Consider the following 12,110-nt stretch of genomic DNA (forward strand, 5'->3'; position numbering starts at 1 on the left):
GCGAGACCACCTGCAGGGTCTTCCCATCATAGATCTATTCTTGTTCAAGGTTGGGATGAAGGAGAGCCACGTGTCACTCTGTGTCAGTCAAGAAACAGAGTGCCCCAAACTGAGAGTCATGTTCAAGGAACCAAAGCTCACTGCCCTGGGGGCCCCCATCCCCTTCCTCCCCTCCACAGTCACACGCGAGTGTCCTCAGAAGCCTGCCTCCTGTGAGGCGCAACTCCCGAATCTCTTCTCAGATGCTCGCTCACCTCTGCCCCTCTTGGAGTGGGGCAGGACTGTCAGTGAACCCAGGCTTTGCGGTCATGTTTCCAGCTCCCCTTCTGTGACCCCACAGTCCCCAGGGTCTGGGATAATTCATGAGAACAGCTGCCCCCAGTCAGTGGTGCCATGAGGCTCGTGCCAACAGCCTACCAGATCTCTAGGTCAGGAACCCATCTGTTTTCCTCTGGCTGTCCCCATTGGGCTTCTGGGTGGCAGCTGGCTGGAGGCACAGTTGGGTGGTGGGCGCTTTTACATCTTGGCAGCTTGTCTAGGCCTGGTCTGGAGCTTTCTCCTGCTTCCTGCTGACAACCTCGGCTACCCCAGCCAGGATCCCAGAGCTGCCTTTTCTTTTCTGCACAGGGTTCTGGGAGAGAAAGGCTATCCTCAACCTCGCTGCCTCTGAGTCCAAAGAGAAGGCTCTCTGATCAGCAGAGAATGGGCACACAGAGGGACCCCTACGGACTTCATGCTCTGCCCTGATGCAGAGAAAAGTTGGAGTGTGGGTTCCAAATTGGTTGTAGGCAGATGCCCCCTATTAGCATGCAGCAATCCTGGAGCCACTAGGGCCTGTGCCACCCAGCACTAGGCCCCGTGTGTCCCTGCAGCTGTAGCTTTGGCCCTTGGACTTCTTTCTTTTCGTTCCTCTTTTTATACTGGGAATTTAACCCAGGGGCAATTTACCACTGAGCTACATCCTCAGCCCTTTTTATTTTTTATTTTGAGACAAGGTTTCACTAAGTTGCTTAGGGCCTCGCTAAGTTCCTGAGGCTGGCTTTGAACTTGCCATCCTCTGGCCTCAGCCTCTCGAGCTGCTGAGATTACAGGGAGTCATAGACTTCCAAAGGCTCAAGTGCTGCAAGGAAATGTGAGGCTGGGCCAGCTAAGCCTCAGCTGTCCTAAGTCCTCTGCCCTTCCTGCCCCGTCTTGACTTGCTTCATTCCAGCCCTCTTGCTTTGGCAGCAGTGAATGGGGTGAGCCTTGGCAACTCCTGCTGTAGACTTCCCTGCTTCGGTGGGCACATTCCTGGCCTGCTGGTGTTGGAGCAATGCAGATTCATCTCATCAGATTCACAACCTTACAAGATAGGCCACATTCCCCCCTCTCCTGGCTGCCTGATCCTAATTTGAGAATCCAGTCAAAATGTTAGACCTGAACCTGATTTGAGAATCCACTGTCAAAATGTTAGGCTGGATTTAACCCAAGGAAATAATCAAATGATTACGCAAAGTACATGTGCAGAAATGTTTCTTGTGGTATTATTTGCTATAGCAAAATATTCAAAACATGCAAAATGTCCATCATTAGGGCATCAAGTAAATTATGCATATTATTATATCCATATAATATGAAGCCTTGAAAAATGATGACATAGATTTCAATTCACTACTATAAAAAGGTGTTTTAATGTGTACTGTTGAGTTAAAATAACATTTCACTGAGTAGTATACATAGTCTGATAATTGTACACATGTACAAGCAGGCCTGTATGCATAAGAAAAGTCCAGAGAAAGACACTAAAATGATTATAGATGGGGAATATAAGTCATTTATAAAATTTTAGGTACTTTGTGTGTGTGTGTGTGTGTGTGTGTTTACACTGGGACTTAACCCAGGCCCTTGTGCATTGTAAGTATTCCACCTACCACTGAGTTATACCTCCAGTTCTTATTATGGTACCATCTTTTAAGACCTTTTAACAATGAACAGTATTTTCATGACATTTAATAATACATTTTAGTAACAAAAGAGTTAAATTGTAAGTTAAATTGTGAATTATAAATTACAGAAGAAGAGTGACAGTTTTTGACTGGTTACCTCGCTGCTGTCCACCCCCAGGTCTAAACCTCCCTCCCCCAGGAAACCCAAGACCCAGAGGAATGAAGAAGAGTCAGTGTTTGGGGCCAAGATGGCTTCTGGAGGCCCTGGGCACCAGTGGATCATACACCTGTGGTAAAAACCTTACCAAACCAAAGAGTGAGGCCCAGCTACCGTTCTCCTCTTCCCCAGACACTCAGTAGGGGAGGAAAGAGCCAGCGGTGCCCAGGTTGGGCGCTTTCCTTATTCCAGGTGAGCTGAGCAGAGACCTACCTTGCGCCGCCCGTCTCTGGCAAGTTCAGGATTCGTCCCCAGGATGCAAAAGCCTTGACGGCCACCAATACTCAGCCAAGTGCGAGCATCACGAGGAAGCCAGAAAGTCTGAAAAGAGAGGGGAAAAGAGTGGGGTTGGGGTGGGGAACAGGAATCACTTTTTGCAAAAAGACCTGTTTTGAATTCCGGTATCTTAGACGTCCCCACCCTAAAGGGACGCTCGTCTGTAGCTCGGGTTGTTCCCAGATGCTGGGCCACCTCCTGTGTACCACCTCAGCTGCAGCACGCTCAGACAATGAGCACGACAGGCACAGCAGCACTTGAGAGGAGAGGTGTCCCTCCCCTGTTCCCCAGCCAGCTCGCCCTGATCCCCTCATTGAGCCAGTAACACCAGATGAGAGGGAGAACAATGGCATGTCTTCCACCTAATCTGAACAAAGAAACTCCCCTGATGGGGAAAAATAAGAAATTTAAGTCGTTAATGCAGAAAAGGACACAAACTGAGAATTACAAAAACAAAGCATTACTTCTTTTAGACAATGGGCAAGAAGACCTTGAGGAGGTGAAGGATGGGTTCCTTAGGGAGAATTTAAAAATATATATATAGATTTAATACCTAGTAGAAGAGGCTATCTATTACAGGAGGCAGGGCCATCCGTTCGCTCTTTCAAATGTAATGTATGAGAAAGTCATCGTCAGCCCGGGAAATGGCATCCTCCCCTGCAAACACACGCCACTGCCATTACCTGGGAATCGATATATTTTTTTAAACGGGATATATCATTATCAATTGATTCTCCTTTTTCCTCTTAGTACTCCAGGGTCCTGGGTAGCTGGGGAAAGCTTTAATGTGATATGAAGGGTTTGGACAGGTAAATAAGTTATTGTAAACTAATTCCACCTCATGGCCAGCTTCTCTCTGACAACGCCACACGGTTCTCTCTCAGATCCTCTCCACCTGAGCTTTTTCAGCTGCCACTGACAGGGACACCCGTGAGCCATATCAAATAGCCATTTGAAAGCTGAAGGTGGCAAAAATATTACTTTTCCCAAGGACAGAATGTTCTCTTTATGATTAAGAAATAACCTCTGTGGGGAGGCAAAATAAGCCAAGGTCACCATTTAATTCTGACATGGAGCCAAAGTCCTGAGTCCATTTCCTCTGCCAAACTTGTGTGATGCATTTAGGGACATTGATGGCTTTGGCCACAAGGTATTGGCAATGCTGGTGATTAGAAGATCGATATATTTCTGGGAAAGATCCTCAGCAGATAGGTGCTGGTCAAACCATTTCTAGGTTCTTAAGACTCATTCATTCATTCATAAGCACTTATTGAGCACCTGCTGTATGTTGGGCTAGGTTCTAGGTGCTGGGAACACACGAATGAATGACAATATTCCTGCCCTTGTGGACCTCATGTCCTCGTGGGGGGAAACATACAAGGAACAGGAAACTTAGGAATAAGTGATAATTCTGGAGCACATGAGAAGGTTATAAGCACTACTTGTAGAGATGAAATAGAGCACGGTAGGGAATGCACTGGTGGGGCTGGGGGAACAGGGACAGGGTCAGCCTTATGCATCATGGAATCTGCACCCAGTCTTTTTTTCTTTTGGAAGGGTTTTGTTCCATGTCTGAAAAGAACGTGTATACAAAGAACTGAGACAGGAGAAAGCATTGGGTCAATCTAATGAATCTACAAGAATTAGAATTTGGGGAAGGTAGAAAAGATTACCTAAACATTTTTAAAAACTGGAAACTGTTACCAAAATAAACTGAAAAAAAAAATCTCTATTAACACTTCTGAAGAGTCACCACAAAGATTCTTCCCATGATTTTCATTAAACTGGAGAATCTCAATGAGGTGGGGGACCTCACATGCAGAAGAGAAATAAAATTCCCCTGACTGGTCCTGGCTTGGTAAGTGGCTCCTGTTCCAATTCCTCTGGCTTCTTAAACAATGTGGGTCATGCAGGTGTTTGGGGCAGAAGGGAAGAGCAAGTCAAATGCCTCCGGGGAGCATAATTGTGTGTTCCAGGATCAGCAAGGAGGCCACTGTGTCTGGGCCAGGGAGCTTCCTGTAGAGATGAAACTGAGAGCTGAGTACCCAGATTATAGATGGCCTTGGAGGCCATGGTGATGGCTGTAAACTGAGCAGAAGTTCCTGGGTACCAAGCGTCAGAAGGGGCTCTCGATTTCTCGGGACAAAATTCTCAGAGGTCAGTATCAGATTAATCTGCGTTTCTTCTCCTCTACTAGACGTCTTAACTCCCTCTGGTCAGCTAATGCCTAGCCCTCAGGTTGTAGCCAGGCTGAACGAATACAGTAGAGGCCAGCGGGAGTTTGGAGGGACAACACTGCAGAAGGACCACAGGGCAGTCTACAGCCTGCTCTGGTGACAGCAGCCTGTCCTTCCTCCTCTGTGACCCCAGAGGCCAGTTCTAGAGATCACTGAAACAAAAATAAAGCATGTGCAAAGCTGGGTTCTCTGGGCCCTTTTTCAAATGTGCTAATGCAAAGGTCCTGATGTGACTTGACCGTGTTAGTCACTGTAGGCTGTGCTGGATCGATTCTATTTATCCAGGTCTGCTTCCCAAGCTCCCACTCTGTCCTACGTTCTGAGAGGCCCACCTGACTTGTATGGAGGACATCACAGCTCTGACTTCTGGTTAGGGTCAGTCCTATAGGAACTAGCAGGAGATCAGGGGCTGGTGGTGGGGACTGGCTATGTATTGTCCCTGCCTCACTGCTCTGTCTTCAGGGCTGGCCAAGTCCCTCAACTGAGGGTCATGGGGAGAGGATGCTCCATTTGCCTTTCTCTCTGGGTTCCAGTAACCGCTTCCTCCCCTTTCCCCTTAGGCTTAGAGGCAGTAATTACCTCCATCTCCATTTATCAGCTCTGGGTACCACCCAAGGTGGCTTCTTTATACTGTACCTGCACTTTTATGATTAGTTCTTTGACTTAATTCTCCTCAAATGACACATTTGAATATATGTCTATTTCCTTTTAAGACCCCAATGGATCCAGAGGTAGAGAGGGCTAAACACAGGGCTTTGGACCCAAGCAGACGCAACTGGAATTCTGAAACACTGGTACTTAGTTTATGACACCAGGTGAGCTATTTAATTCCCATGAACCTCTATTTTCCATTTTTCAAACTAGAGGACAAGATCCTCGAATCCTCCCCTTGCTCCTCCTCAGCAGCATCACCATCTCAGTACTGTCACCTGCACTCCTCTGTGGTGACACCTTGGTCCACTCTGACCAGAAACTCCTCCCTGGAGAGTTTCTAGCAGTTTTTAGCACATGTTCAGACTTTATTTATTTATTTTTTCAAATCTTTCCTTTCTTGCTCTTTTTGCCTCCCCTCAACCTCCAGTTCTTGCAGTTAGATCTTCTAGGGGCTTCCTGAGAATCTATGCCATCCTAATATTTGAATCTGACCCATAGTACCCATGGCATGGTGGTGTATAATAGATCCATGATTCATTATCTTCTTGGGAGGTCTAGAAGCTACCTCCACTCATCTAAATGCATTCTACTCTAATGAGATGCATGGTATTTAAAGTGATTTTAAATGACTAGAAACTGATTTCTAGCAATGATTTTGTTTCTAAGTTAGTGTTATGAAACCCTTAGGTTTCTAATAATCATGGTCTGGGAAAATGAATCTCAGGAACAAGCCTAAGAAATCACAGGGGGTGGGTAGGTAGGGCCTTCCATCTCCAGGTGAGATGACCAGACTTTGAGTTTTTTTTTTTTTTTTGGGGGGGGTACTGGAGATTGAACCCAGAATGTTTTACCACTGAGTCACATCCCCAGTCCTTTTTATTTTTTATTTTGAGACAGGGTCTCACTAAATTGCTTAGAGCCTCGCTAAGCTGCTGAGGCTGGCCTTGAACTTGCCATCCTCTGTCTCAGGCGCCTGAGTCACTGAGATTACAGGTGTGCATCTCTGTGCCTGGTGGGACTTGATTTTTGACATCTCTGATCAAGCTGACCCTTTCCCTTCCACTAATTTCATCATCAAAAGGCAGCTTATGATCTTAAGGAAAACAAAATTCAAAAGCCAAGGGATAAGGGACTCTAATTTTTTAAAAAACCAGTAAGTAATCAGTCACTAGTGTGAAAGGGGTCTCATGATCTTTACCTTCCCAAAGTGCTTAAGAGATGCCAATTGACTTTGACAAGGCATTAAGACCAATGTATAAGTAAGACTGAAAGGGCTATTTGGGTTAAATGCTGGGAAATCTTCAAACTGAACTCAAAGAAAAATTTTGAGATCCATTCTAACTGAGTCTGTAAGTAAAGATGGTTCCTGACAGGAACCAAATTGATTGCCAAGAGAATTACAAACAAGGGTCCCAGGAATTTTTTTGGAGGGAAACTGTCTATAGAGAAGAAACCAATTAGGGAGTCTCCAGTTTAATACAGGATCAGAAAGCAGCCCTGCCTGACTCAACCACACTTCTCAATTATCCCCAGCACCTAGTGGTTTAGCACCCCTCAGCAAGTTGGGGAACAGATTCTTCCTTCTTTGGAAAATAAAAGCAAAGGAACTGGAGGCCACACGCTGTAGGAAGAAAGACAGCCCCACGCCTACTCCTCTGTCTCCTCCACCCTGGCCCTGGGCTTCAGTGTCTGCTCTCAACGCATCTTGCAAGGGGAACACTTAGCCATACTCCTCCTTTTAAGAAGACAGAAAAACCGGCCATCCATTAATAATATCAACCATGGGCTCACTGCAGCCTGAAGGCGTCTTGCCATCACAAACAAACATGCTCTGAAAGTTTATCCATCAAGGTTCACGACAGTTCACAGGGGTCTGGAAGACACTGCTTTTAAAGGGGGAGAGCCCACCCAGCAAAATACAGGTTTCCCATTTCCATGAAAGGCCAGAATTGGCCTCTGATGAAATCCATCACTTGTTTTCTACTGCTAGAGAAGCACCGCACGGCAAGCTTTACCGTGGCACATGAGTCTGCAGGGGCCACGGTGCCTGGGGAATTTTTGTCAGGCAAGAAGTGGACCATGTGCTCACCCACCTTTCTAACCGATCCGGGAATTGATTTCTTCTGTTATCCCCATTTTATAGATGAGGAAACAGATCCATGGCAAATAAGCTGTCCGGTTGCACACAAGTCAGTGAGGGAGGCTCAGTCGGGATTCCCGATTCTGAGCCTGTACTCCATGCTTTTGTTCTGGGTTATCAGGGCCCCCTGATCCTGGGAGATGAGAGCTGTCCTATGCAGTCAACACCCTGAACTGAATAAGGCACCTGAACCAGCTGGTGACCCTCATTCCAGTAGGTTCTTAGCGATCCTCCCCATTTCTTAGCAACCAGATGTCTTGGTGAGGTTCAGGTTACCAAGTGACCCTCACCCTGCACAGACCCCTCCCAAGAGAGAATCTTCAACACACCTCTCACTCCTCCCCGCCACACACCTCTGCCAACAGTGAGGTGCCGCTCCCGGATTCTCCACCGGTATTGACTCAGTGTTTCTCAATCCTCTTTCATTACCATTCTCCAGTCACCCGCCCAAGAAAAATTAAGTCCAACGACATTCTGATTCTCTCAAACAAGAGAAATTAAGTTCTAGGGACCAAGATTTTGTTGGAGCGCTTTGGAGGGCTACAAATGATTATAATAGCTAAGGTTCCCCATCTGTCCCCCAAATTCTAGGGACCGATTTTCACTTTCTTGGGGGCAAGACTTGGCCCGACCACTCCATTGAGACTACACGCGTGAACTGACTGGCTTTCTTCCAAATCTGCTACTTCTAGACCCTTATCCCAGGGAACGACACCTCGCTGTCATGAAAACCCCAGGTCTTCCCTCTCCCTCTCACCCCTGCCAACACAGCATTGCTCAGAAAACTCAGCTGATTTATCAGTTCTCTCTGCTTTTGACCACTGATGTCCCAGGTCAGGCCTCCTGTCTCTCACCTTGCTATGGTGCACCCCTGAATTCCTATGTTAAAGCCCTAACACCTAACATGATTGTGTTTGAAGGCAGGGACTTATGTCAGAAATCAAGGTTAACAGGGTCATAAGGACAGAGTTCTGACCCAACAGAATTTTCTAACTGGTGTGCTTATAAAAGAGGAAAAGAAAACACACAACTGCCCCCCACCCCGTCTGCTTTTGAGGACACGGGGTATCTATCTGCAGGCCGGGAAGAGAGCCTGCATCAGAACCTGCCATGCTGAGCCATGACCAGGGACTTCCTATCTCCCGACCTGGCGACAGATTCATTTCTGTGACAAAGCACTCAGTCTTGTGGTATTTTGTAATGGCAGCATAAGCTAAGTCATACTATCTAGCAGCCAGAAGTGAGGATGACACACTTTCCTGAAGGTAACAGCTCCCCAAGTGGCCTTCCTGCCACTAGAGGGATTGTGCTAAACCCCAAGCCGGTGACAGTTCTCCCCAACCAAGAATCACTCATGGTCCTGGGACCCTGGAGAATCCGGGCAAACTGGACTTTTCCCAGTGTCCTGTTGCCCAGATACCCCAGCTCTTCTACCAGTCCCTCTCCCTGGTCCATCTCTCACCTGCCTTCAGGGGTTTTCCTCCTAAAAATGTCTCTTTGGAAGCTTCCCTGCCCTCTCTGGAGTAGACAGACTCATCAGGCAGACAGTGGAGACTGTCACAATAGGGGCACATGTGTCACCCACAGAGCCATCTGGATGGGCCAGCCTCGCATAAATGGGGCCCATCTCCTAGTCCTTCCACTGATTTGGGGCAAGGAGAACATGGAAATAAGGAAAATGGGGGTGCCTGCAGGGGGTCCTAGGTTATGACATAACAAGACTGTCAGGAATTCAAACTGAAACATTTCAGAAACAAAGTTGCAAATGCAAGCCCCTAAACATTTTCTTGTTGCACAGCAGGCTCCTCAGAAATTAAATAAGCTAGGACCCACCCAAACTGGGCCACTCGGTGCCAGCGTATGTTCCCACCACCCGTTGACGCAGATTTGCCTGTCACTGGATCAGAACTGGGATGGCCCTTGTGTTTTCTGAAAGCTTCATGATGCGGAAGGTGCCAAATCAATCTACTCCAGCCTGACTGGCCCACGGTGGCTGTGAAGATGTCACCAGAGAGCATACAGCTGGCATGTAGTAGGTGCTCAGTAAAGCTCTGTTGAATGAAGGCAAATGTCTACAAGATGCAACTCATCCTCCACAATTTTTCTTTGAACATCTGGCAGATATCCACACCATAGTTTCATGACTGGAATACAAACTAGTTTAAAAAAAAAATTCAGACACTGCTTCCAGATTTCGCTCTTATAAACAGGCCTACATCCTCCCTTTAAATTGCAATAATTCCTTCCCAGATGTTGCCTCTCCTTCAGACCCATAAATTTAAGCTTTTCATGATGACGCTTCACATTTGCCTGAAGCTGCGGGGTGTTTGCAGTGCTTCCGCATCTACTCTGCCTCATTAGGCCGCCTCCCGAGTCCCGGGGGTTGGGGCAGCGCTGACGTCCCTAATTTACTGACAGGCGGGCCAGCTGCCGCTCTACCAAGCAGGACCAGGGTGGGTATGGCTTTTCGTCTCTTTCTGGTGTGCAGAGACATGCAGTGTCCCCTCCTCCAGTGCATCCAGTTCTCCGTGTGGGGTGATTCCTATAGCCCACTCCCACTGCTGTGTGGGCCTCCTGGGTGCTGCCCCTTTAAAACTCTGACTGAAGTGTGGATAAGTGTCTTCCCTGGATTCTCCCTGAAACTCTTGGGGCCAGGTTCTAACATTTAAACAAGACTTGACAGAGAGGCCTGGGGAGTAAAACTAAACAACAGGCCAGGAGGTGGAGGAAAGAAAGCAACACACAGCCAGGCAAGATGGTCCCAGCCTGTTCTCCAGCGGGGCTGTGGGTCCTGGTCAGGCTCACCCCACTCCACCGGCAGACAGCAGCTCGGCATCAAGAATGCATGCCTAGCCAAGAGCCTGCTTCAGGTCTGGACCTCTCAAGCAGGGTCCAGAGAGAGTAGGGCTTCCCTGAGGTCTGTCTTTCTGGTAACTGACCTGGGAATGTTGGCCTGAGTCTCCAGGGGAACCCACGACCCATATCCTAAGTGCTCAAGTAGCCAGCCACATCAGAAAGAGAGCACAGACCATAGTTGTGTGTGTCAGGGAGCTGGAGACGGTCATGGGGGTAGGTGGGACAGCCACCACTCCAGTCCGCTCCCAGGGTCTGGAATGAGCCAGTCTGGCTGTAACTGCAGCTGCTAACACTCAGGATCCCTCAACATCCCCTGCCTCTTGGGGCCTTTACCTCTTGACAGTTTTGAAAAGAAGTGATGGGGGAGAAGAGGCTTCACAGGGGAACATCGGGTGGGCTGTTGGCCTGTTTCTTGGCCTTCCCCGAGATGCAGAGAGGTCCGTGAACCTGTTCCCAGACAGACGGGTCTGGGCCTACATGGCACAATCACAGCTTCGAGTTTCCCTGTGTCCCACGCCTCTGTGCAGGGAGGGGTTGGACCAGCCTGTGCAGCAGCAACAGCACGGGAGTCACAATCAGAGAGACCTGGGTCTCCATCAGCTCTGCCATTTAATGGCACCGACGGCCTCTGTCTACCTCCACTGCCACCCCTGCCGCAGCCTCCTCCTCTGGACCACGGGGATGGCATCCCTGAGAGTCAGGGTTGCTCCAACATTGGATGTTCCAGCATAAGAAAGGCACTTAGCTCTCAGCTTCAGCCGCCACCAGTCCCTCTGCTTCACCTGCTCCCCAGCAAGCAGCAAAGTCCAGAACCGACGGCAGATGCTTCGGTGGCTTTATTGCCTCGTGCCCCCTCTCCTCCCAACCCCAGCCTTCAGGACCAGCAGCTGAAAGCACTTGCTTGGCCCCAAGTGGGTCTGGGAGGCACCGCCTCCTCACCCAGTAAAGAGCTATTTTATTTGAATGGATCTGAGGCTGTCTCTACACTCTCTGAGGAAAAAATTTTGTGAAAGAAAGTCTGTGGAGATTATAGGACTTTTTCCCCACATCTGATGAGTTATCCATTTAAAAATAAACCACAGACAGGCATGTTTCTCCATACCCAAGCAGAAAGCAGTTATTACCAGGAATTTCTGTAAGTACTCTGCTTTTCTTGGCCAATGTAGAAACAACCTAGGAACTGAAAATAGAATGAGAAGCTAACTCCGTTTTCCCGATCTCCACCAACATGTGTAGGTAAGTGGCTTGGTCCTGTCCTGGCTTCACGTTCCACCTGGAGACCACCAACCTGTGGAGGTGGGGGTGTGGCTTGTGGCAGGGCATTTGCCTAGCATGCTTGAAGCCTTGGGTGTGATCCCCACCACTGCAAAAATGACACATCCCCCCTTCAAATAACTATGAAACTCTAGTTGAACCTTCAAATATGAGACTATGGCTCATCAACCTCACTGCTCTTTTGCAAAATAAAGCAGTAACAGAGAAGCCAGGCCAGAGTTCAGGGCAATCGGTATGAGTGCATCAAAGGCCACTGGCCGGCATGGCCTCCAGTCCGGCTGTAGGCAGAAGAAAAGAGGGTGTGTGATAAGCTCAGGGTCACACAGCCCATCAGGAGGAGAGCTAGGACAAGAACTTGAGTTCCCTAGCTCCCTGGCTGCTGTCCTTTCTTTCACCTGATGATGTTTCTTCACTTGAACTGTCACCAAAGAGCTTCTAGGAAAGTCCCCAGAAAGGTTAGGTGACTTATCCCAGCTCAGTCTTCCTTCCTGCAGAAAGCCCCCTCCCCTTCCCTCTCTCATGAGCATTAA

The 12,110-nt window shown here is 48.3% G+C and overlaps 1 protein-coding gene across 1 annotated transcript in view; it reads right to left on the bottom strand.

Moving 5' to 3' along the window:
- Nucleotides 1-12,110, bottom strand: part of KLHL29 (kelch like family member 29) — a 283,806-nt gene that overhangs the window by 206,557 nt on the left and 65,139 nt on the right. Inside the window, exon 2 of the mRNA XM_079109628.1 lies at nt 2,356-2,463. The gene's annotated coding sequence lies outside the window, so the exon portion shown is untranslated. The remainder of the gene's footprint in view (nt 1-2,355; nt 2,464-12,110) is intronic.

Source organism: Sciurus vulgaris (assembly GCF_902686455.1).
Source record: "Sciurus vulgaris genome assembly, chromosome: 14".
NCBI lineage: Eukaryota > Metazoa > Chordata > Mammalia > Rodentia > Sciuridae > Sciurus > Sciurus vulgaris.